Consider the following 22,421-nt stretch of genomic DNA (forward strand, 5'->3'; position numbering starts at 1 on the left):
GAGAAATGGGAAGTCCTAAATACTAGCAACAGATGGTGACTACAGGTGGCCTTCAGGATAGCCCATGGCCATTTTCCAGAGTGACCTCGGTCAACAGGCAGAGTTTCAAGCCTATGGGACCTCTATTCCCCCAAATACAAACTAAAGTTTATATAGTTAGGAGGATCCTGGGTGCCTTCTTTCCTCAGTCTCAATTTCCTCATCTGTAAAATAGGAAATATCTAAGCTGGAAGAATTAAAATCAGTTGGCTGGAGGGCCTCATTGCACAATTGGGCATATTTATAATCTTGGAAGGGTCTTTTTTTTTCTCTGTGCCTCAGTTCTACACAAAATAAGAGTGATTGCAATAAGATCTCTTCCTTTCTCCAGGCAAAAGCGGGGAAGGTATCCCTCCCTCAGAAACTCTGCCTGGGAACAGACTGTGCCTTGCACTTCAGTGGTTTGGGAAAAAAACTGACTTATTTTTGGGTTTCTTTTTTGTATCTTTCCCACTTTACTTACGAGGAGGCCACTTTCTTAAATGAAAATGGAGATTCGAGCGCAATTAATATGTACCATAATTTTAAAATGCAACATTATTGAAGCTATTTTTCTCTCAAACTGCTATTCAATTATAGGCATGGGTGAATTTGCAGGGACCTATTTTAAGCCTTGGAGTCTCCAGTACATTTTAGGGATGTTCTTTAAAAGACATGGCAACATGCAAAAATCCCAGATGTTTGCTCAATGCTCTGAGTGTCTTTGAGCTGAGTGGGGAAAGAAAATGTCAGTCAGGGCTGTTTGGGGAAGAGAAATTTAGGTTGGAATGCTTCATATAGCTCTATATCAACGGTCCCAGAAAGAAAGGTGTTCCCTTTCTGGGAAAGGAGACTTGAAATCCAGATTCCACAGGGAGAAGACTATTGGGGAATAAGAGGAAGGAATTTAAGACTGGGAGTCCTTTTACCGCAAATCCACTAGGATTGGCATTTCCTTTAGTCATTTCATGTCACCTTCACATAAACCCTTGACAGGAGATGATGTCATCCTTGCTTTGCAGATAAGGAAATTGAGACTCAAAAAGGACCCCCATGGTAATGAAGCTTGAATTTGGACCCAGGCTCGTACCCCTTTCATTTCTCCAGCCTGTCCAGGAAGCTTACAGAGTGCTCATGCCACACATCCTGGAGCTGAATGCCCGCTCAACTGGCTTGAAGATCTTGGGCAAGCTACTCAACCTCTATGTTCCTCCTCAGTTTCCTCATCTAAACTAGAGCTTGTAAACTACAGCTGCCTCACAGGGCTGTTGCAAGGATTAAAAGAGTTAATGCGTAGAAAACTCCAAGGGCGTTAGGTAGGTGCACTCTTGGCACATGGTAGGAGCTGCACTAAATCGTCTGTTCTTTTGAGTACCCTGACACAAGCTGGAGTTGTCAGCTCTAGAATATGGAGAAGGGGCGGAATTATCCTCACCAACTTCTCTGTGTTATTCTCAGGGTTCCACCAACCAAGACCCTTCAAAGTCTTCTTTTAAGTGCCTTCAAAGCCTTCTTTTCTGCTGCATCTTCCTCAATTTTACTCCCCTCCTTTATGGCCTAGGGCATATGACCTGCCTCCCTCCTCCTCACTTGTCCCCTGTATCATTCAAATATTGAGCATAAGCTTGGAAAATCATTGTGGATTCAATCACCAAACTTGCCACTTAACATCTATATTGACTGTGAGCAAGTTTCTCAAGATTTCAAAGACTTAGTTTCTCCATCTATAAAATGAAAATAATAGTATTATATCTTTTAGAGGACTGCTGTGATAATTAAATGTCATTAACATATGCAAAAGTCTTAGATGATTGTCCAGTTTTAGTTGTTATTATTTATCAATGTCTAAAATGCTAAATTTGATTTCCTTTTCTAACGTTTACCCATCATTTTAAGAGTCAGCTAAAATTCTACATTTCATTTCTATCCTTCATGCAACCTTCCCAGAATTAATCTTCTTTCTCCCGTAAATTCCTAGTGGCAATACCTATCAGAGACTACTGGGCCTTTGGACTAGTATCTGTGCACCTTTCTACTTCTTGGGGGAGTACAGACACACCTGCTTCTGTCTATTTGTGAGTCAAAGCCTGGCTCTTCCTGTGGTGCCTCAGTCAAATCAGAGGTGATTGCCTTGTCTTTTATGGGTACAATGGTCTTGGATCCTCAGTCCCAAAGAAATGTAACTTTAGTGGAGATGGATATCAGAGATGATTGAACCAATTTCTCCATTGTACTGAGAGGCCATGGAGGTCCAGAGACAAAAACGAATTTCCCAAAATTACAAAAGCACAGGGAATCAGCATGGCAGGTCTTAAAGGGCAGAGGATTTGGATTCAGAGAATAAATCCTCAAATTTAAGCTACCCTACTAACCAATTACAACTTTGGGCAAGTCACTTAAGCTCTCTGGACCTTGGTTTCTACTTCTATTTAATGAGTATAAGAATACATGTCTTGCAGACTGTTATATTTAATGAGCTGACATAGAGATTTCATGGCACAGAGCAGGATAACCATTGTTATTATTCCATGGGGTTGTGGTACACTAAATGAGATAATTTCCTTCCACAGTTCCAAGCTAACTTGCTTTTCCCTGAACAATTGGCTTCCAGTAATGCCTTTGAGGGGGCACTGAGAGCCTATCTCTACCCAGAGCCCCAGTGATCATCCAGCACTTGAAACTCAAAATCCCAGCATCAGCCCTGTGAGTTACAGCGTGTGGTACGAAGACCATGCTGGCCCCTTCAGCAATGTTGTCTCTACTCATCTGATTGAGGTCTCATCTTTTTCACAGAAAGGATGGGATGCTTCTGTCTAACATATTTCATATTTTTAAAAACAAACAAAAAATGTCTTTCCCTGAATATTCTATTGGTGCTGATAACAGCCACCATACCACACCCATAATGGAGGCCAGGGCAGATACTCTCTTGGAGAAGATATGTTTTCAAGCTGCTTTATTGTTAGTGCTTGGCTGGAAAATTAAGTGGATCTGGCTTAAGGAAAATTTCTACGCTCAGCTTCCTTTTCTTTTCCTGGGTGTGTATAGAGGTGAGCACCTCCTCACTCACCACTTTCCCTGTCATCAAGACCCACACTGAGGAAGAGGTGCTGACCACAGGCAGGCCTATTTGAGCAAACTGGCATCCTTCCCTTAGCAAAGGCAGAAGAGGCCATCTAAGTTGGCAGGGCCTAGGCACCACTGAGTTGAAATGTCCACTCAAATGTCTCTGGCAACTTGCTTAATTTATATTTCATTTTTCCTAATCTGGGAGATGCCAAGAGAGCAATCTGGATTTGCTTTTAAACCCTTGAGCTTCTATGATATTTGTGAAAAATAAGTATTTTCAGTGAACATTTTTGAGTGGCAGCCATAAGTGAGGATCCACTAAACATAATTCATTTATTCTACAGAAGAGCCAGGCCCTCTGCTGAGTGTGTATTCATGCTCAGAAATTAATTTGTGATTGTGTCAGTAAGAAGTTTTCCATTGTGAGCAGCAAAACTAACTCTGGCTGATGTAAGTATAAGGGAATTTATTGGAAGGGTAACAGGAGCTTAGTGAATCAATGGGAAAGTTGCAGAACCAGGCTTAGACGTGGGCTGGAACCAAATAATGCATAATGTGGAGCTACAGGTATATTTTTAGAGCAGGAGTAGTCAGATCATGGAGCTATGGGATAAATGAACTCTGATCACATCTTTGTATTATTCATCTTTGTATTATTTGCTCAGAAATCAGATGTCTCAGAGAGAGCATCAGCCGGCCCCTGGTTCTGGCAGAGAAGCCCTCAGTGATCCCTTTGACTTCTACAGTGGGAGAGCAGGTATCTGGATTTACCATTCCACCAAGATAGCAAATAACAGGGGAAAATTAATTTCTCCAAAATATTGAGATCTGGTTGAAATGGAAAATAAAAGCATTGCAGACAAAAAAAAATTCCTCTAGCTATGTTTTCATAATTTAGAACATATGTGTGAGTGTGTGCATGTTTGAATACTCAATCATTCAACGAACATTTCTGAACATCTCTATGACAGGCATGTGCTAACTACTGGGGATGCAATGGTTAAAAAAACTATGTCGTGGGGTAGAGAGGCTCCTCAATAGATACTTAAAATACACTATGGCAATGCACCATATACACAGTGCTGTGGGGACACACCTCTCCTTTTCCTGATATGGTCCATCAAGGTTTCCCCAAGGAAGTGACACAAGCCAGAACTTTAAGATCTAAAACAGTGGAAATAGAAATGGATTATTTATAATGTTAAGCATTCATACATCTTTCCATTCATTCATAAAGTCATTCAACAAACACTCATTAAGTATCCTAGAGCGTATGAGGCTTTGGATTTAGTTGGGTTGAAAAAAATAACTATTAATACAACTTTTATTGACATAAAAGACAGTCATTGGGTGTGGTGGTTCATGCTGGTAATCCTAGCACTCTGGGAGGCTGAGGGGAGAGAATCATTTGAGCCCAGGAATTCGAGGGTGTAGTGAGAAATGATTTTGCCACTGTATGCGCAATCAAATGTAAGTAATGATTATGCCCACTCTGGCCTGGGCAACAGTGACACTCTTTCTCTGAAAAAAAAAAAAAAGAGGTGACAGAGGCTTCTCCTGAGACATTCCCTCCTGAGTTATGTATCTTTCACTTGCTAAGGTCAGACTCCACTCTAACCATAGCTCCTGTTGCCCACTCAGGAGGAAACAAACCAGCCCAGAAGTCACAGGTATTCCTTTTGTATCCTGTAACCAGCTAGACTTTGGAGTACCTTGTCTTTTTATAAAACTGTCCCCTCCTCTCATCTTGCCCCAGGGCCACAGTGAGGCCTGTTGGAGCAGTGAGGGGATGGAGAAGAGGAACTGGGGCCCTGTGTTCCCCCATCTTCCTGTTTTCCTAGCCTCAGCACAAATAGCCTCAGCAGCACCCTCTGGTTGGGGCTTGTCTGGATGGATTCGGAAGGCCCGACCTCTCACCCAGCTCTGGGTGTTATCACAGCATGTGGCTCTGGACAAGCTGCTCCCTCTCTGAGTGTTTCTTCTCCATCTGAGAAGTGAGAAATCAGCTTCCCCACGGATTGCTATGTACCTTCCAATTCCTGAGTCCCTTCATTCCTGCCTTCTTCTCCCTCATGTTGCCCTGGGCTGAGTCTTCGTCTCTGATACAGCTGCTCTCTCTACCTCCCTGGGGATCTGATCTAGGTCTCCCTGAGATCACTGAATCTTACTTCTTACCCTCAGAGTCTCAGAGTTAGCAATGTTCTGTGAGGCCCAGGCTTCTTTATGGTTTCACTGAAGGAGAAGAATCAGGGAATAGCATCCCTCAGTTCCATCTCACTCTACACAAATGTGTCTTTTCTCCACCAGCAGCAAAAACTTTTAGAAGACTTCTAAAGAGGTAGCTTCAAGGACAGGTAAGAAGTGATACGGTCAGGTTCGGTGACTCATACCTGCAATCCCAACACTTTGGGAGATGGAGACAGGTGGATCACTTGAGGCCAGGAATTTAATACCAGCTCAGCCAACATGGTGAAACACCGTCTCTACTAAAAACACAAAAATTAGGGGTGGTACATGCCTATAGTCCCAGCTACTTGGGAGGCTGAGGCAGAAAAATCACTTGAACCCAGGAGACGGAGGTTGTAGTGAGCCAAGATCGCACCACTGCACTGCAGCCTGGGCAACAGAATGAGATTCCGACTTATAAAAAAAAAGAGGCCGGGCGCGGTGGCTCACACCTATAATCCCAGCACTTTGGGAGGCCGAGGCAGGTGGATCACGAGGTCAAGAGATCGAGACCATCCTGGTCAACATGGTGAAACCCCGTCTCTACTAAAAATACAAAAAATTAGCTGGGCATGGTGGCGCATGCCTGTAATTCCAGCTACTCAGGAGGCTGAGGCAGGAGAATTGCCTGAACCCAGGAGGCGGAGGTTGCGGTGAGCCCAGATCGCGCCATTGCACTCCAGCCTGGGTAACAAGAGCGAAACTCCGTCTCCAAAAAAAAAAAAAAAGGAAGAAGTGATAGAAGGCAGAGGAAGGCCTGGAGAGACGGAGCCTTATTCTCTGCTCCCTGGCCCTGTGAAAACTCCTAAGAGCATTTGGCCCATAGGGGACTTTTGAAAGAACCCAGTGCAGCCCGACCTTGGCAGAAACCCTCCCCTCCCTGTGCTCTCTTCCTGGGTTGTGACAGATGCTGCTCTGATATCCTTGGTACCTAGTTCCCAAAGAAGAAAACAGATCACCCATCACTGAGTAATTATAGAGCAACTGAAAGGCCATTTAGCTACTGTGTGATAAGCAATAGACTATTTTAATAATAACCAATTACCATACATTATAGTATATCATTTGGCAGTTGATGATCTACCGGGGTCTCATCTGTTCCTTCCTTTATGGAACATTTCGTGGCTGTTCACACTTTTCCCAACAGAAGTTGTGTCACTTTCTAATTGAAGCACTATTTTTAGGAAAGAGATAGGAAAAGTTTGTAGAGGTAGTGCAAATTATATCATGCCAAGTAGAAGGATTCATTCTGCCAAGTGTCTTCTCTGACAGCTCTGCCATTATACTGTGCTCAGTAGGATAGAGAGTGAAATTTGTTTCATGATCTACATTAGCCTTTTGACATTAACGATGGTGTAAACCTGGAGACCTGCTGTCCAGGCAGACATGTGGCCAATCCAAACAGACACCCACTCTCTGCTGCTGACCATTTCTTCCTGGCTAAGCTGCATTTTTTTTTTTTTTTTTTTTTTTTTTTTTTTTTGAGACGGAGTTTCGCTCTTGATACCCAGGCTGGAGCGCAATGGCGCGATCTCGGCTCACCGCAATCTCTGCCTCCTGGGTTCAGGCAATTCTCCTGCCTCAGCCTCCTGAGTAGCTGGGATTACAGGCACGCGCCACCGTGCCCAGCTAATTTTTTGTATTAGTAGAGACGGGGTTTCACCATGTTGACCAAGATGGTCTCGATCTCTTGACCTCGTGATCCACCCGCCTCGGCCTCCCAAAGTGCTGGGATTACAGGCTTGAGCCACCGCGCCCGGCCTAAGCTGCATTTTCACTGCCTGGTAAGCAGGAAGTCTTGAGGCCTCACAGTCTGCTCCAAGGTCTGCCATGGATGCCAGAGCAGGCTCTGTCCAAGCCACAGATGTTCTTCAAGGGGCCAGGAGAGATGACTCTCTAATCCCTAGGGTCTGCTCAGCCCATTCTGCTAGCCTGGGTTTCTCTCCTTGCATTCACTCACTCAGCCACTTCTCTAGGGCACAAGCCTGCCACCGAATAGATAGGCTGGTTCTGGTGCAGCGGCCACCCCCACATTTATATACCCACTGTACTCTTTCCATGATCTCCTCATGTGGAGGCTTAGCTCTGAATCCTTTCTTCCCAAGATGGTTAGAGTCCTCATGAAAATTGTCAACCCTTTTCACATACACATATTTAAGTTTAACCTCCAATGGAACACCCTGTTACAAGTTGCCAAATTTATAAAATTGTAGTGGTTTCTTTTTGGGACAAGGCTTTAGGATCTCACAGTTTACTCTTCTGCCCTCACAAAGCAGATATGGTCCAATCCATTAGATGCTATTATCATTGCCAAGTCCATTCACTTTCTCCACTTCCATACCAACCACCTGGGCTGCCATCACCCCTCACCTGGATTACTGCAGTATTCCCTGCTCCTGTCTTGCCCCTGACCATCAACTCTCCATACAGCAGCCAGACAGGTTTTGTTAAAAGTATGCTCAGATCGTGTCACACTGCTGCTCAGACTGCCCTAATGACTCCATCTCATTCACAATAAACAAATCAGTAACTTTTTAAAAACCCAGAATAAAAAACAAAGGCAAAATTTACTAAGTTCAAAGCCCTAGGTAATCTTTCACTTCCTTAAGCCACACCCTTCCACAGTTACCTTTTTGTCTCTCTGCCTGATTCATCAATCAGTTCACCTTGCTTACTCCATCCAGTCCCACTGACTTATCTGCAATGTCTTTGGACAGAATGCTGCAATTTTATTTGAAAAAAAAAAAAAAGTCTTTAAATCATTTGTGATGCTTTTAATAAAGAAAATAAAACAGGCTTTAATCTTACTCTTATGATTATTTTAAAAAGTTACCTTAGAACTGAAGTAGAATTTAGAATAACCTTTTGAATCACTGAGGTATTTCAGATAGGGATCTCTTACTTGTGGTAACAGAATCTCATTCAAACTAGGACCTAGCAGAAAAAGAAGATCTTAAAATAAGAAGGCAAAGCCATTTCATGGACTATGAAGACACAAAGTGCTTCCAAACCTATGGTGAACTGAAGCCAGGAGCTGAGAGAAATCTAGACCAGAGCAGCTAAGCATTTGGACTGGGGATGAACAGGGAAAGTACAGGTTAAGTCTTTCTTGCCCGAGCTAGGATGACAGTAGAAAAGCAAGATGGAGATGCAGATAGAGGACAAGAATGAGCCTGAAAGAAAATATCCAGGGAGCTGAAGAGCTGGAGAAGACAGAAACTGAAGAAGTGAAAGAATGACTGCAAGGTGGGGATTGCAGGGCTGATGACTTCTCCTACTCTTGGGAAATGGGCTCACTGCAGACGAAAAGCAAAGAAATGGTGCATGGTAACTGAGAAATGAAAGTAATACGCCTTGAGACTCCCTCAAAATTCCCTACTTCAAGCTTAAATGACACTTGGTCCTTTGCCACAGCCATTCTTTTGTTTTAAAAAAATCACAACCAGCTACATCTCCATTTTGCCAAGCATTAGTCACCATGTTAAGCTCAGTGAAAGATCCAAAGAAACATAAACTCCTCCCTTTTAGCAGCTTACAATCCAATGAGAAAAGGAAAACACCTGTTGGTGGATTATTTAAATAACAGTGAGGGTGATAGCTTGGTGTATTGGAAAAAGCACAAGTTTGGAGTCAAAAAGATCTAGATTTGGACCCCGGTTCCCTCAATTACAAAACCTCTTAGGTAAGTTTCTTAAACCCTCTAAGCCTCTCAGTTTCCTCATCTTTAAAAATAGGAATAGTAATGGCTACCATCCTCTGGCTGGCACACAATAGGTGTTGAATAAATTGTTCTGTTTTTGGTTTTTTTTTTGAGATGGAATTTTACTCTGTCGTCCAGGCTGGAGTGCAGTTGTGTAATCTCAGCTCACTGCAACCTCCACCTCCTGGGTTCAAGTGATTTTCCTGCCTCAGCCTCCCAAGCAGCTAGGACTATAGGTGTGTGCCACCATGCCCAGCTAAGTTTTATATTCTCAGTTGAGACAGGGTTTGCCGTGTTGGCCAAGCTGGTCTTGAACTCCTGACCTCAGTTGATCCGCTGGCCTCAGCCTCCAAATGTGCTGGGATTACAGGCTTGAGCCACTGTCTCCAGCCTTTATTGTTCTTCTTTTTTAATGAAAATCACAATGCAACTGATTGGAAAAAAAAATAGGACAACTAGAAATAATCCTCTAGTAGTTCAGAAAAAGAAGAGTTCAAGATCCCAGGCAATGGAAGATGTGAGTGGGTCTCTCAGGAGGAGGGGTCCTTGAGCCATCTGTGTTGGTTAATTGTATGTATCAACTTGACTGGGCCACAGCATGCTAGGATGTTTGGTCAAACATTATTCTAGATGTTTCTGTGAAGATGTTTTTGGGTGAGATTCACATTTGACTGAGGAAAGCAGATTGCCCTCCCTGATGTGGGTGGGCACCATCCAGTTTGTTGAATGCTTGAATAGAACATAGAGGCTGACCCTCTGGATGTAACAGAATCCCTCCCTCCTGACTGCCTTCAAACCGGGACGCTGACACTTTCCTGTATTAGGACTTGAATTGAAACATCAGCTCTTCCTGGGTCTCAAGTCTTCTGGCCTTTAGACTAGAACCAAACCATTGGCTCTCCTGGGTGTTCAGCCTGCCTGACTCACCCTGTAGATCTTGGGACTTGCCAGCCCCATTTTCATGTGGGTCAATTTCTTATAAGGATTTAATTAATTAATTATGAATCTTATTGGTTCTGTTTCTCTGGAGAAATCTAATATACTACTTTGAAGGATAGGTTAGGTTTGGATAGAGGTAGAGAGGAATTGGGTAGAAAAGGGCAAATGAAAATGAGTGAAAATCAGTTGGGTGTGTTGACAAAAACTGGAGGATCCTGACAGGAAATATTAGCCAACGTTTATCAAGGTCATATCAGGAGCCAGCCTCTGCTTTACCTGCATTGTCTCATGTAACTCTCCTAAAAGTCTGATGACAAACGCTGTTCCCAATGGATACAAATGCTATTCCCTTTTTAGAGACGAAGAAAGCTAGTCATGGAGAAGTTGAGAATATTTTCCAAGGTCCCACGACTAGTAAGTTGCAAGATCAGTGTCCAGACCCCACTAATCTGACTCCAGGGCCTATGCTATTACATTATGCAGATAAGCATTTAGTGAGGTTGAGTGGATTAAACTGGACAAAGTTGGCACATACACAGCTAGGTTTTAGATGGCAGACTAAGTGGGTTAGGTAATTGCAGACCTGAGGCTCAACTTCTACATTCTGTTGAGAAGGAAATTGAAGTTCATAGATGGGAAATGACTTGTCAAGTTCACACAGGCCAACTAATTGAGCCAGAACTTGACCTTGGACCTTTTTTCAGCTGCCTCAGCTCCTTGGACTTGCCTCAGTCAGGGTCCCTGCCCATTTTGGGGCCACACTGCAATGTGAACCTCTGCTAGGACTGAGCCTCACTGGGGGACCTCTCCTGCTGAGGGTCCCTCCAGTCCAGCCTCAGCCTTAGAAAGCCAAGAGGAAGAGGGGCTCTTAGTCTCCCAGTAACTCAGCCCAAGAAGGGACATGCCAGTCTCTCTCCTTTCTCCAACTGCTCTCTCTTGCTCATAGACCTCTCCCTCTTTGAGACTCATTGCCCACACTGCCTTTTCTCAGCTCCCATAGTCCCAATTTTTCCACATGATACTAATTAGAGGTCAACTTCAAACAACCCTCAGGGACCAGTTCTGTCCCCAGCTTGTGATACTTTAAGTATCTATTTGGGGACACAGGGTAACTTAGCATGGCCACCCTGGCTGCAACCTGACATTAACCTCAGGGCCCAGCACCCACTGGTTCCCATTCTCATGACCTGGGCCTGACTTACTGAGCATTTCACTGCAGTCTGGCAACAGGTGGCAGTCTGGTGCACCATTTCCTATGTTATTTTTAGTTAAGTCGGATTATACTTCTGTCTGCTCTGGGCCCAACCTGAGGGAGGCTCTTGAGTTCTAATGATAACCCAGATACAGTGTCTGAGTCACCCTGGAAAAGAAATAGTCTCACAGGCAAAAACATGGAGGCCACTCAATCATTCAGCAATGTGGATTAATCACTTACTGTGTGTCAGACACTGGTACACAACGACAAAAATGACAGAGTGCCTGCCCTCATGGTGCTGGGAGCAAAGGTCCATCAGAGACCAAAAAGCCATCACAATCCAGAGGGCAAGTACATGAAAGGGGAAATACCGATTGCTAAGAGGAAATACAGCAAGGGCATTGAAAGTGGCCTGGCCGTTAGGATTAGGGTGGGGTTGGCTAGGAAGGGCTCCCAGCAGCACCAATATCTGAACCAAAAAATGAATAGTTCTCCAGGGAACAGGGCACAGGTGTAAATGCACGTGGTGCAGCTGTGGCCAGAGAGGTGGAAATAATTTCCCAGCAAAGGGAATCACAGGTACCTGATAGAAGAGGATGAGAGAAAACCTTTTGTGATGTGAACTGAAAGTTGTGTTGTTCTGATAAAACAAATCTTACAAGGGGAGGTGATGGATGATGCCAAAGGTCTCATCCGGTCCTGGATTGTGGGGGTCCTTGGAAATTATTTTTAGGTGTTTGGGATTTTCCCTGTAGCCTTATAGAGCCATTAAAATTTTTTTAAGCTGAGGAATGACATGGTTAGCTTTGCAACTTAGACAAAGAAGTAAGTGTGGCAACAAGGATGTGGGCAAACGCTAGGGAGCCAGAGGAGGGAGTGATTCATTCTGCCTGGTTCGAGAGCCACAGCAGAAATTCATCCTCAGGGCCCAAGACCCTTCCTCTGAATATATTCCTGATTCTGGTCCCAGAATTGATGCCTCCTTCAAGCCTGACCCCAGCTTCCCAGCTGAGCTTTCCAGCAGCTTCTATACCGATTGTAGAACCTAGTCCCTGCCCTGATACCTCCTGCTGCAGACAAGGGACTTGGACATCGTTCTCTCCTGTTAAGTGAGATGTATTCTCCCTGCTAGCACCAGGTCAGCCCCCATACCCAACCCTACCACAACGCAAGTCCAGGCTTCAGGCCTTTCTAAACCTGCTTCACTCCATAGCAATCTGTTTCTCAACTTCTGATAACACAGCTTAAACTGTAGGTGACTTAAGAAGGTCAGACCACAATAGGGGCACAGGAATGATGCCCTTAAAGAGATACTCCTCCCACCTCGCCCTTTAAGGATTCCAATGTAGTAGCTACGGTGATCTTGAGCAAGTTTTTTGCCTCTCAGCCCTCAATTCCCTCATCTGTGAATGCGAATAAGAACAAGACCCACTGCATGGGTTTATTGTAAAGATTCAATGACTTAACACAAGTAAAGCTTTAAAAAGTCCTTGGCATATTGAAAAGGTAGACACTATTGTTACTAAGAGCAGTCCCCTCTGCCTGGAAAAAACAGAAACAGCATCCTACGAGATAATGCAGAAAGCAGAAAAGGGGAGGGGTCAGCGAGTCAGGGAAGGGGAGAATTAGTGGTGTTCCCCTCAAACAAAACCACAAAATCTTCATAACTAAGTAAAATTTTTAACAGAAAATGCTTCTGTAAAGTAGGTAGCTGCTCAATTTATCCATGCCTATTGGCTTCTCGATTTTGCAGAATCCTGGAGCTTCCCTCACTTTGAACATCAGGGGCAGAAAAAGAAACTTGGCCTTTGGGTTCAGACCAAACTGAATTTGGAAAGTGACACTGACACACCCTGGCTGTGTGATCTTGGGAAGCTCATTCAAATTCCATGAACCTCAGATTCCTCATCTGTAAAGTGGGCACAATCCCACCTGCCTGGAAATGCAGAGATGAGAGAGTCTTTCTAAATAGGCTGACATGATGTGGTAGTCAAGTCAGAAGAGTCTCCTTCCTCTTGGATCTCATGTCCTGATGTACTCAGGAAAAACACCCTGCAAGCGAAAGGAAGATGGAGATACCCTGTGACATGAGCAGAGACAAGCTCTCAGGAAGTGAGATTTTAGAGAGCGGGCACTGAGGATGTCTCCTATACTCTCTTCCTTGAGGATTTGGGGCATTGTCATTCTCAGGGCCAAGTCTTTTCCAGGACTGTGAGGGTCAGAGGAACTCACAGGAGAAGCGCAGATCTCCTTCAGTGTTCCACATCCTGCTGCCCCCAAACTGGGCTGTCAGCCCAGGAGTCATTAGCAGGTAGCATGGCTGAGCATGGGGCCATCAGTCAGAGGAGAATGTCTGCTGCTGTTCCTGAGATGCAATGGTGCCCTGAGGAGCCATTGGCAGTAATGATGATGGGTATTTAAGCAAATGAACTGTTAATGACCAGGCAGAGGTGAGCTGCCTCCCAGACCAGCTGGAGCCCAGAGTTGGCAAAGGATGGTGAGGTAGGAATGAGGAGAGACTGGAGAGGAGAGACTTCATTTTCTTCTCAGAAATTGGTTCCCCTAGGGAGTCTTGGTTAGCCATGGGGCAACGCCTGCTTAATCTGCTGTCCCCTACCCTGGGACTCCCCATCACTTCCATGAATTACTTTTCAAAATCTCCTGGCTGCCCTACCCAGTTATACCCCACACCAGCCCTATTCTTCTACCTCAGTCCTGCCTGCTGTATAGCAAAAAGGAGTCTTGTTGAAAGCCCGTATCAGCTGGGAAAGAACAGCAGGGATGCTGGCTGGCTGGCTCAGGTCTGATGGATCCTGGGGGCTGGGGACTGGGTGGCTGGGGCAGAGGAAAATGGTCATACTAACAACACACCATCTACTTACCACGATTGTATATGAAACGCCAAATGTGTGCCAGACATTGTTCTAAACTCTTTTTTTTTTCTTGAGACAGATTCTTGCTCTGTTACCCAGGCTAGAGTGCCTGGGTGACAGGCAGTGGTGCCATCTTGGCAGACTGCAACCCCTGCCTCCCGGGTTTAAGCGATTCTCTCGCCTCAGCCTCCAGAATAGCTGGGATTACAGGCGGGTGCTACCATGTCCAGTTAATTTTGTATTTTTAGTAGAGACAGAGTTTTGGCATGCTAGCCAGACTGGTCTCGATCTCCTGAACTCAAGTGATCCATCTGCCTCGGCTTCCCAAAGTGCTGGGATTACAGGTGTGAGCCACCACACTCAGCCTGTTCTAAACTCTTAATCAACATTGTTTAATTTATTACTCACACAATCCTTGAAGTGAAGATTGATGCTCCCATTTAACAGAGGAGGAAACTGAGGCTCAAAGAGAAGAAATGACTTGCCTAGAAATTGGGGAGCCAGAAGGTTTGTATATATAAACAGTCAGTAGAGAGAGTGAAACTAGAGAATTTCAAAAGTCCAACCTTTTATCATCCAAAGCACAATGTAGAGAGAGTAAAGAATACTCTGGCCTGAGAAGTCTTGGAACTAAGAACAGAAAATGGAGCCAAGATCAAGATGTTGTGCCCTTCAGATTCACACAGATTCAGATGGACAGGAGGTAGGTGGCCTCAACATTCTTCAGTTTCATATGCTTGTTCCAGCCTCCACACCTTTATACTCGCACTTTGTCCATTCCCTTTAGACCCATCCAAATCCACAATGGTAAAGAATGTGTTATCTGGCAAAAAGCATCAGCTTTGCCCTTAGACAGAACCCACCACCATCCTTGCTATGTGGCCTTGGGTAAATTATTTAGCCACTCTGAACATGTTTTCTCATATGTAAGGTGGGATAGTGATTATTTTGTAATTCTTAAGTAAATAAATAAACAGACAAAAACAATCTTGGTGTCAATGTGGCATAGGAAGCAGATCACTTTTTATTACTTGGCTCTGATTCCTGACAGCAGGGTGGATTGGGTAATTCTTTTGATCTTCTGTTTTGTAATTTGCAAAATGGAATAATATTTCCTCCCTGGCAGTATCATTTTAAATTTTAGAGATGATGTAAATAAAATACCTAATACATAATTGGTTACCAAAAATAGTAACTGCAATTAGTCTTTTTATCAATTAGATAATATTGTGCCTGATCCAGTGTCTGGGTCCCACAGTTAGAAGTTCCTTGTCCCTGATTCTTCTCTTCTACCCTGTTCTTTGAGAAACTTTCTTTGTGCCTTCTCCAGGAAGGCTTCTTCTGTGACCTATAGCACTCAATCTCCTCTGAGCTCAAAAATTTCTTTCACAATTAGTAATTAACCAACGCTCTTCTCGTATTGTCCACTGATGCTTCATTTTTTGGTAAGCTGTCATTCTGGAATTTCATAAGAAGCCTTTAATTGGCCTTGTGAATTTGGACACATAACTTTTTTTCTCTGAAGTTGAGTTTCCTTATGAACAGATGGAGGCTTGGACCAGAACCTGGTCTTCCATCTCCAAACCACAGGATTTTACAGGACCTCAGGCTGACCCTGAGCACAATCCACTCCTTCTCTTCCGAGCCTTCTTTGCTCACAGAATCCACTCTTCCTCAAATGGCCTTACCCCACCTCCATATCCCAGGACCCATCTTAAATGCCACCTCTGCCATGAAGCTTCCTCAATCCCCTCCAGGCAGAGGTGATTTCCCCTGTGAAATTACAGAATCTTTAGACCCAGTAGCCCATGTAGATCTTCCTGAACTTCATCTAGAGCTGCCATTCCTCTTACAAGAACTGAAGTCTCTAATCACAGAAGTGTGAGTCATGCATTCCCATATCTCCTATGGCCTGCATATGCTAAGCCTTGCTCTGTAAGTATCCCTGAATCTTACTTAGTGCCCTGTTCTGAGGACTACAAAGGGACCCAAAGATTTATTATACAAACCTTATTAAGGAGCTTACATATTCAAGTCACCATCTCTGCTAAAAGGAGACAAATCCACATGGGGATCCCTAGGTATCACTTTTATATAAACACCTACCTTCCTGTACCCCATCTTTCTCTGTTCCCTGATGCCCTTTCTATAGCAAGATTATCCTGATTTCATTGTATTTCTTTTGACACCTGTGCTAGGAGCTCCAGACCACAGTGAATTCCCTGATTGCAGACACTATATTTTTCTTCTGCTGTAACTGGCATCTGTTCAGGTGGATGAGTGAATATTTATTAGATCTCAGCAGGTTTCGGTCACTTTAATTGTTTTCTAGTGAAACGTGCCCATTGCTGAAACCAGACCCTGTTGGCCATTTATCAGGTCAGCTAAGTGAAAGGGGAGCTGCATGGAGATGGGAGTTCAGGCAGGTCCAGGAAATTTTGGCTGCAGAAAGAAGTCATGCCAAAGAAAAATGAGTCCCTGGATGGTCATCTGCAACTGATGGATTAAGAGATAAGCACCGGAGTTGTGATCTCAACACACAGAGTCACTGGACCAGCCATTCTCATAATTAGATGCAAGCAGCAAGCATTTAGTGTATTTTTTTTTTTTTTAACTTTTAGAAGTGCATGAAGCAAAGGCCATTGGAAATGGCAATTGCCATTTTTTGAAAAAGAGATTGGGAAAGGAGGTGAGCAGTATTTATTAAGTGCCTAATATATGCTATGCACTTAACATAAATTGGTGGTTTCCTTATGTATTTATTTATTCAGAAAAACTTTTTTTCACATGGTATTTTTCCAGAAGCCCAACATGTAAAAAAGATAGAAAAGCTGCTCTTGTTGAAGCTTAGCTGAGACACCTGAAGCCCAGACTATTCCTTTTGTCCTTTCCTTACTCAAATTCCCATCTAATCAGTCCTTGAAGCCCATGAGGCCCCTTTCACAAACATTGCCTATCTCAGCCCTGGCAGCAACTCTCTAATGATGATATTATTTACAGATGTGTTAAGACAGAATGAAAGCAGTCTAGTCACATGGCTGGGAAGCAGAGAGGAGTCAGGCTTAGAACTCAGCTATCCTGACTACAAAAGATGAGTGCTCCGTCCACACCATCAGGGTGTCAACTGGCTGGAAGAGGATAGACTGTGGTCAAGGAGCCCCAGGCTGGCTATGCCTGTGTATTAGTCTATTCTCGTACTATTATAAAGAATTACCTGAGACTAGGTAATTTATTTTTTTAAAAAAAGAGGTTTAATTGACTCATGGTTCTGCAGGCTCTACAGGAAGCACGGCTGCGGAGGCCTTAGGAAACTTACAATCATGACGGAAGGCAAAGAGGAGGGAAGCACGTCTTACATGGCCAGAGCAGGAGGAAGAGAATAAAGGGGGAAGTGCTACACACTTTTAAACAACCAGATGTCATGAGAACTCACTCCCCATCATGAGAACAGCAAGGGGGAAATCTGCCTCTATGATCCAATCACCTCCCACCAGGCCCCTCCTCCAACACTGGGGATTACAGTTCAACATGAGATATGGGCAGGGACACAAATCCAAGCCATATCACTCTGTAATCCATGTGAGAGGGGCAAGGGCTAAGAAAAAGAGACACTGGAGAGGACCAAGCAGTAGATCTTTGGCCTGACTAGAAAAGGAATAGAGTGGGGAGGCAACAGAGATGAGAGCATATTTTGTTTTTATCCAGATGAAAACCTCCATGACAGAGGTTCTGTGTTCTATTCTGCCCCCGACTAAGGTGAGAGGGCTCCCCTCCAGTTTGCTGCCCTCCTTGTCTGACTGTCCCTGTCACCAGCACTGCCTTGTTTCTGGGTGATATAGCCAGTTGTCTGCTAAGATCCAGTCCTCACAGACAAAGAGGGCGCTGAACTTTAGAGCCTCAGCAAGGAAGAAGCTGTTGCAGCCCTTGATGGACAGTAAAATCCAATGGTCAAGATGATTTAATGTCCCCCAAATGCCAATTTTCTTATGGACATGTTGAATGTGACCAGACTGAGGGCTGAGATCCAGATGAAAGTGTCCAGCAGCCTAGCCAGGGTGGATGGGGGCAGGCTGGGGTGGGATGTCTTTCTCCTTTTTAGTCCTCAATAGTCCTCTCTCCCCTTACTCACCAGGTAGTGCTGAATTCCAGACCACTGAGGTCACCTGCATAAGCAAGTCTGAAAACAAATAATCTTTTCTCAGGCAATGACCAGAAACTCAGCCTGCTTTTTGTCATTTCACCAGCCCTATCATCTTTCCTTTATTCTAGAGTTCCTAGCACACTTGCATGAATCTTTTGAAAGAAGAGAAACAAGAGCATTCATTCCATAGTCTTGTGTCCCACGGGAAAGCTTTATGCGGGCAGACATAGTAGATTGACCATTTCCCAACTTCTTTTTCTTTGCCAACTTCCAGCTAGAGGTGTCCATGTGACACAGCTCAGGACACGATAAGTGGGAGCCTGTTGTGAAATTTCGGAGAAAGCTTTTGATTTCCTGACAGAGACATTTTTGCTTCTTCTTACCGCTTCCTACTAGATTACAGATGTGATGGCAAGAGCTGCAGCAGTCATAATGCAACAAGTAAGGAAAGGAGAAGAGAATTGCAAAGGCATCAGCCCATGCTGAATTAAACTGCTAAGTTAACACTAGCAGTTACTTGCCTGAGACATCTTTGTGTTTGAGAACATTAAGTCTGTATGTGTCTAAATCACTATGGCTGAATAGTTCTGTCACTAAAGTCAAAAGCATTCCTGAAACAGTGCATGATTCTATATGACCCTTACCACAACCCTGGTAAGAAGGTATTATTATCCTTCATTTAAACATAAGGAAATTAAAGTTGGGAAAAACTGACTATACAAAAGTCATTAATTGTAAGAGTGGTAGAATCAAGATTTAATTTCGAGTTTTTCACTCTACACTCACAAACCCATACCAAATAAGCAAGAAGTTAATATATTACATATATTAGATATTATATAAATCTGTATTATATTTAATTTCTTATATACATTTTACATATGTATATATACTTTTCCATGTGTATCTTTATATATACTTATTCTTTATATGTATGTCTACACACACACACACACACACACACACACACACACATACACACACTTTTTAATCCTATTGCCTAATTTCCTTGGAGCCCGTGGTAACAACATCCCCTTTATCTTGGGCCTGTGATGATTTCTCTCCTAGGCTAACATTACTCTCAGCCCACTACATACAAGTAAAAATCATCCTGGAGAAAATACAGATGATTTGGAAGTGCCATGCTTCCTAAATATCAAGAAAGAAGAGAGTCTGAGTGTGGGAGGCAGCGTGTAGAGCATAAAGAGCAGAGAATCTGGAGCGGACAGATGTAAGTCATAGCCCAGCACTGTCTGATGCTAAGTTGCTGTGAATACTTTGAAAAAGCACTTCCCCCACCATGCAACTGGGTTTTCCCACCTATCAAATGGAATGAGTATCTGGTAGGGGGAATGGGATTTGTGTGGGGGGGAGGGTGGAATACAGGGAGATGTTAGGTGTTATTTAAAATCATTTTCATGTGAAAATGCCATAACTGGGAGATATATACATATATATGTATACTGGCCAGTAAACCCACCTCAACCAGAATTACAGATTCTTTCATAATTTGTTACCTGTGAAGAGGAGATGATGGTGTAGAGGCTGGGGATGCACAAGAGACAGCAATTAGCAGAGGGCCAACGCATCCTAAGAGCCACCAGGGCCTACCTTTGTCACCTTGAGGTCTTTGAGCCATGGCCCAGGGACTTGAGTTGGCTGTTTGTTCCCACTGTAGACAGTTTGCTCTCAGAAACCACATCTTTACGACCCCACCCATCAGGGCCTAGCAGAGGAAGTATTCCTGCAGGACATCTATACCATTTTCTAACTGGCCACGTCAGCTTTTTCCTTTTATTCTTTTTGCAATGAGTTCCAATGCCCTCTCTCTGTTTTGTGCTGCTATAACAGAATACCTGAGACTGGATAATTTATAACGACCAGAAGTTTATTTTTCACATCCCTGGAGGCTGGGAAGTTTAAGATCAGGGTGCCAGCATCTGGTATTGGCCTGCTTGCTGCATCCTCACATGGCAGAATAGCAGAAGAGAGCAACTCCACTTCTGTAAGCCTTTTTTATAGGGGCATTAATCTATTCATGAAGGGCTGTGCCCTTGTGACCTAAATACCTTCCATTAGGCCCTACCTCCCAACACGGTTGCACTGGGGATTAAAGGTCCAACACGTGAATTTTGGAAGACACATTGTGACTACAGAAACCATGCTCTTAAATCTACAGAGGCAAAGCAGTCACTCTGTACCCCAGCCACTAGTAGGTTGGGGGTCCCATCCCCCACACCATAACATCATAATTTGGTGGATAGAATGGGCTTCTGCATCTGATCATGCCTGTACTGGACAAAAGGTTTCCTCCGCAGACCTCACTTCCATTCTCCTGTATTACTGAGCCATGCCAAGAACAAGCCTCTCACAGAAGCTGCTTGTTCTTGGATTACACTTTCCTGACATCAAAATGTTTGCTGGGATTATGCAAAATAGACTGAGATTAACATGTGTTGTTTAACTGAATAGCCCCAGGCTCTTGGCTTTCCTACATCACTTGAGCTGCCAAAATAAATTCCCACCCACGGATATCCTGAGTTTGTCTGGCTTGCTTAGAGTAAAAGCATGGAGACAGAGGAGCTGTTACATAGCAGATTCTCCCACATTCACAAAGGAAGCTGCAAAGCTCTTGCGTCCAAAGCAACCCTCAGGCCCCTCCCAAAGTGGAGTTTCTTTCCTTCCTGTCCTAAGTAAAAGGACTATTTTGACTAAAAGCCAAAATGTCATCACCTTCCTTTGTTGGGGAGAGCCTTCTAGAATCCCTATAGTTTTTACTTAGGCAGTGCAGCATCGTCCCTTTATTCTGCATTCAACAAATATTCAATAAGCAAACATATTACTTACTTAAACACTTGTTATGCCGGGCACAGTGCTAGGCCACAGGGAGCTGATGGCGAAAGAGATCATGTGGTTCTGGCCATTGGTTTACCCTGTACAGTTAACACTATAGTCTCGCTTTGTTCCTCCACAAGGTCGTCGCTTTGTCTGCAAAGAAAGAATCATGAAGAAAAACACTTGGTTACTTAATCCCTGGGGGGTTTTCAAATTTCAACTTATCTAATTTTTGGTGAAATTCCATGTGACAGACTCAGCTATAATTTCTTATGTGTCTCAAGTGCTCGGTAAATAACTGTGAAATTTGATTGCTTGTTACCACCATCACCGCTATGAGAGAAATACCATTTGCCCCAGTTTTTAGTTAAGATGAGGTATAGAAACTTTCCCGAGATATTTAACTGGTGGAGCTTTTCAGTGTTACTTCTATTACTACCATTACCACTGCTGATACTATCACTACTACCAACACCACCGTAATATCCTATATTACCAGTATCACTATTATTACTACACTACCATTGCCACTATGATGACTACATCATCTTTACTACTGTCATACTACCACTACTGCTGCTACTGCCACTTCTATGAGCAGCTAAAACTTAGTGGGCTGTAAGTGTCAAGCCCTGTACTAACATTTTAAATGCATTAATTGATTTGAACATCATACTCACCCTCTCGATTAGAGATTATTGTCTCCCATTTATAGACGATAAAATAAAGTGACAGTTACACATTTAGAAGTGACAAAATTAGGCTCCAACCCCAGGCAGTCTGACTTCCAAGTCCGTGACCACCATCTTATACTTCCCCTCTAGATCCATTGCTAGCACCCACACCTGTGTGATTCCAAAGCCATGCTCCTAACCATGGGATTGGTAAACACTCTGAAATCCAGCGAGGCAGGTTTATGAGACATGCAGGTGTTGAAAGCCAAACATTACCCTTGTATAGTTTCAAGGCTTCAAGGATCGCTCTATACCAAGCTTGTCCACCTGCAGCCTGTGGGCCCAGGACATGTAGTCCAGAACAGCTTTGAATGCAGCACAACACAAATTTGCAACTTTCTTAATGCATTATGAGATTGTTTTTTGCATTTTTTTTTTTTTTTTTTTTTTAGCTCATCAGTTATCATTAGTGTTAGTGTATTTTTATGTGGCCCAAGACAATTTTTCTTCTTTCAATGTGGCCCAGGGAATTCAAAAGATTGGACATCCTTACTCTATACCTCTCAGCAGGAACATTCCCAAACAGGGACAAAGTGAACACAAAGGTCAGGCAGAGGACAGTCTCTGACAAAAAAGGCAGGGCAAAGATTTCTGACAGAGAGCAGGGGCTCACTATGAGCCTTGGATCACTGAGCTCTAGGAGCTGCCTGCAGTTCTAACGGCAGCAGCATCTGAGCCAAGGCACTGCTCT

General features: G+C 43.7%; 1 long non-coding RNA gene across 1 annotated transcript in view; it reads right to left on the reverse strand.

Annotated features, from left to right (window-relative positions):
- LOC105720000 (uncharacterized) overlaps nucleotides 1-22,421 on the reverse strand; it is a 141,913-nt gene that overhangs the window by 113,860 nt on the left and 5,632 nt on the right. Inside the window, exon 2 of the long non-coding RNA XR_010338411.1 lies at nucleotides 4,157-4,251. This is a non-coding gene — a long non-coding RNA (uncharacterized LOC105720000). The remainder of the gene's footprint in view (nucleotides 1-4,156; nucleotides 4,252-22,421) is intronic.

The sequence above is a fragment of the Aotus nancymaae genome, unplaced genomic scaffold, assembly GCF_030222135.1.
Source record: "Aotus nancymaae isolate 86718 unplaced genomic scaffold, 86718_ANA_hifiasm-v0.15.2.pri h1tg000059l, whole genome shotgun sequence".
In the NCBI taxonomy this organism is placed as follows: domain Eukaryota; kingdom Metazoa; phylum Chordata; class Mammalia; order Primates; family Aotidae; genus Aotus; species Aotus nancymaae.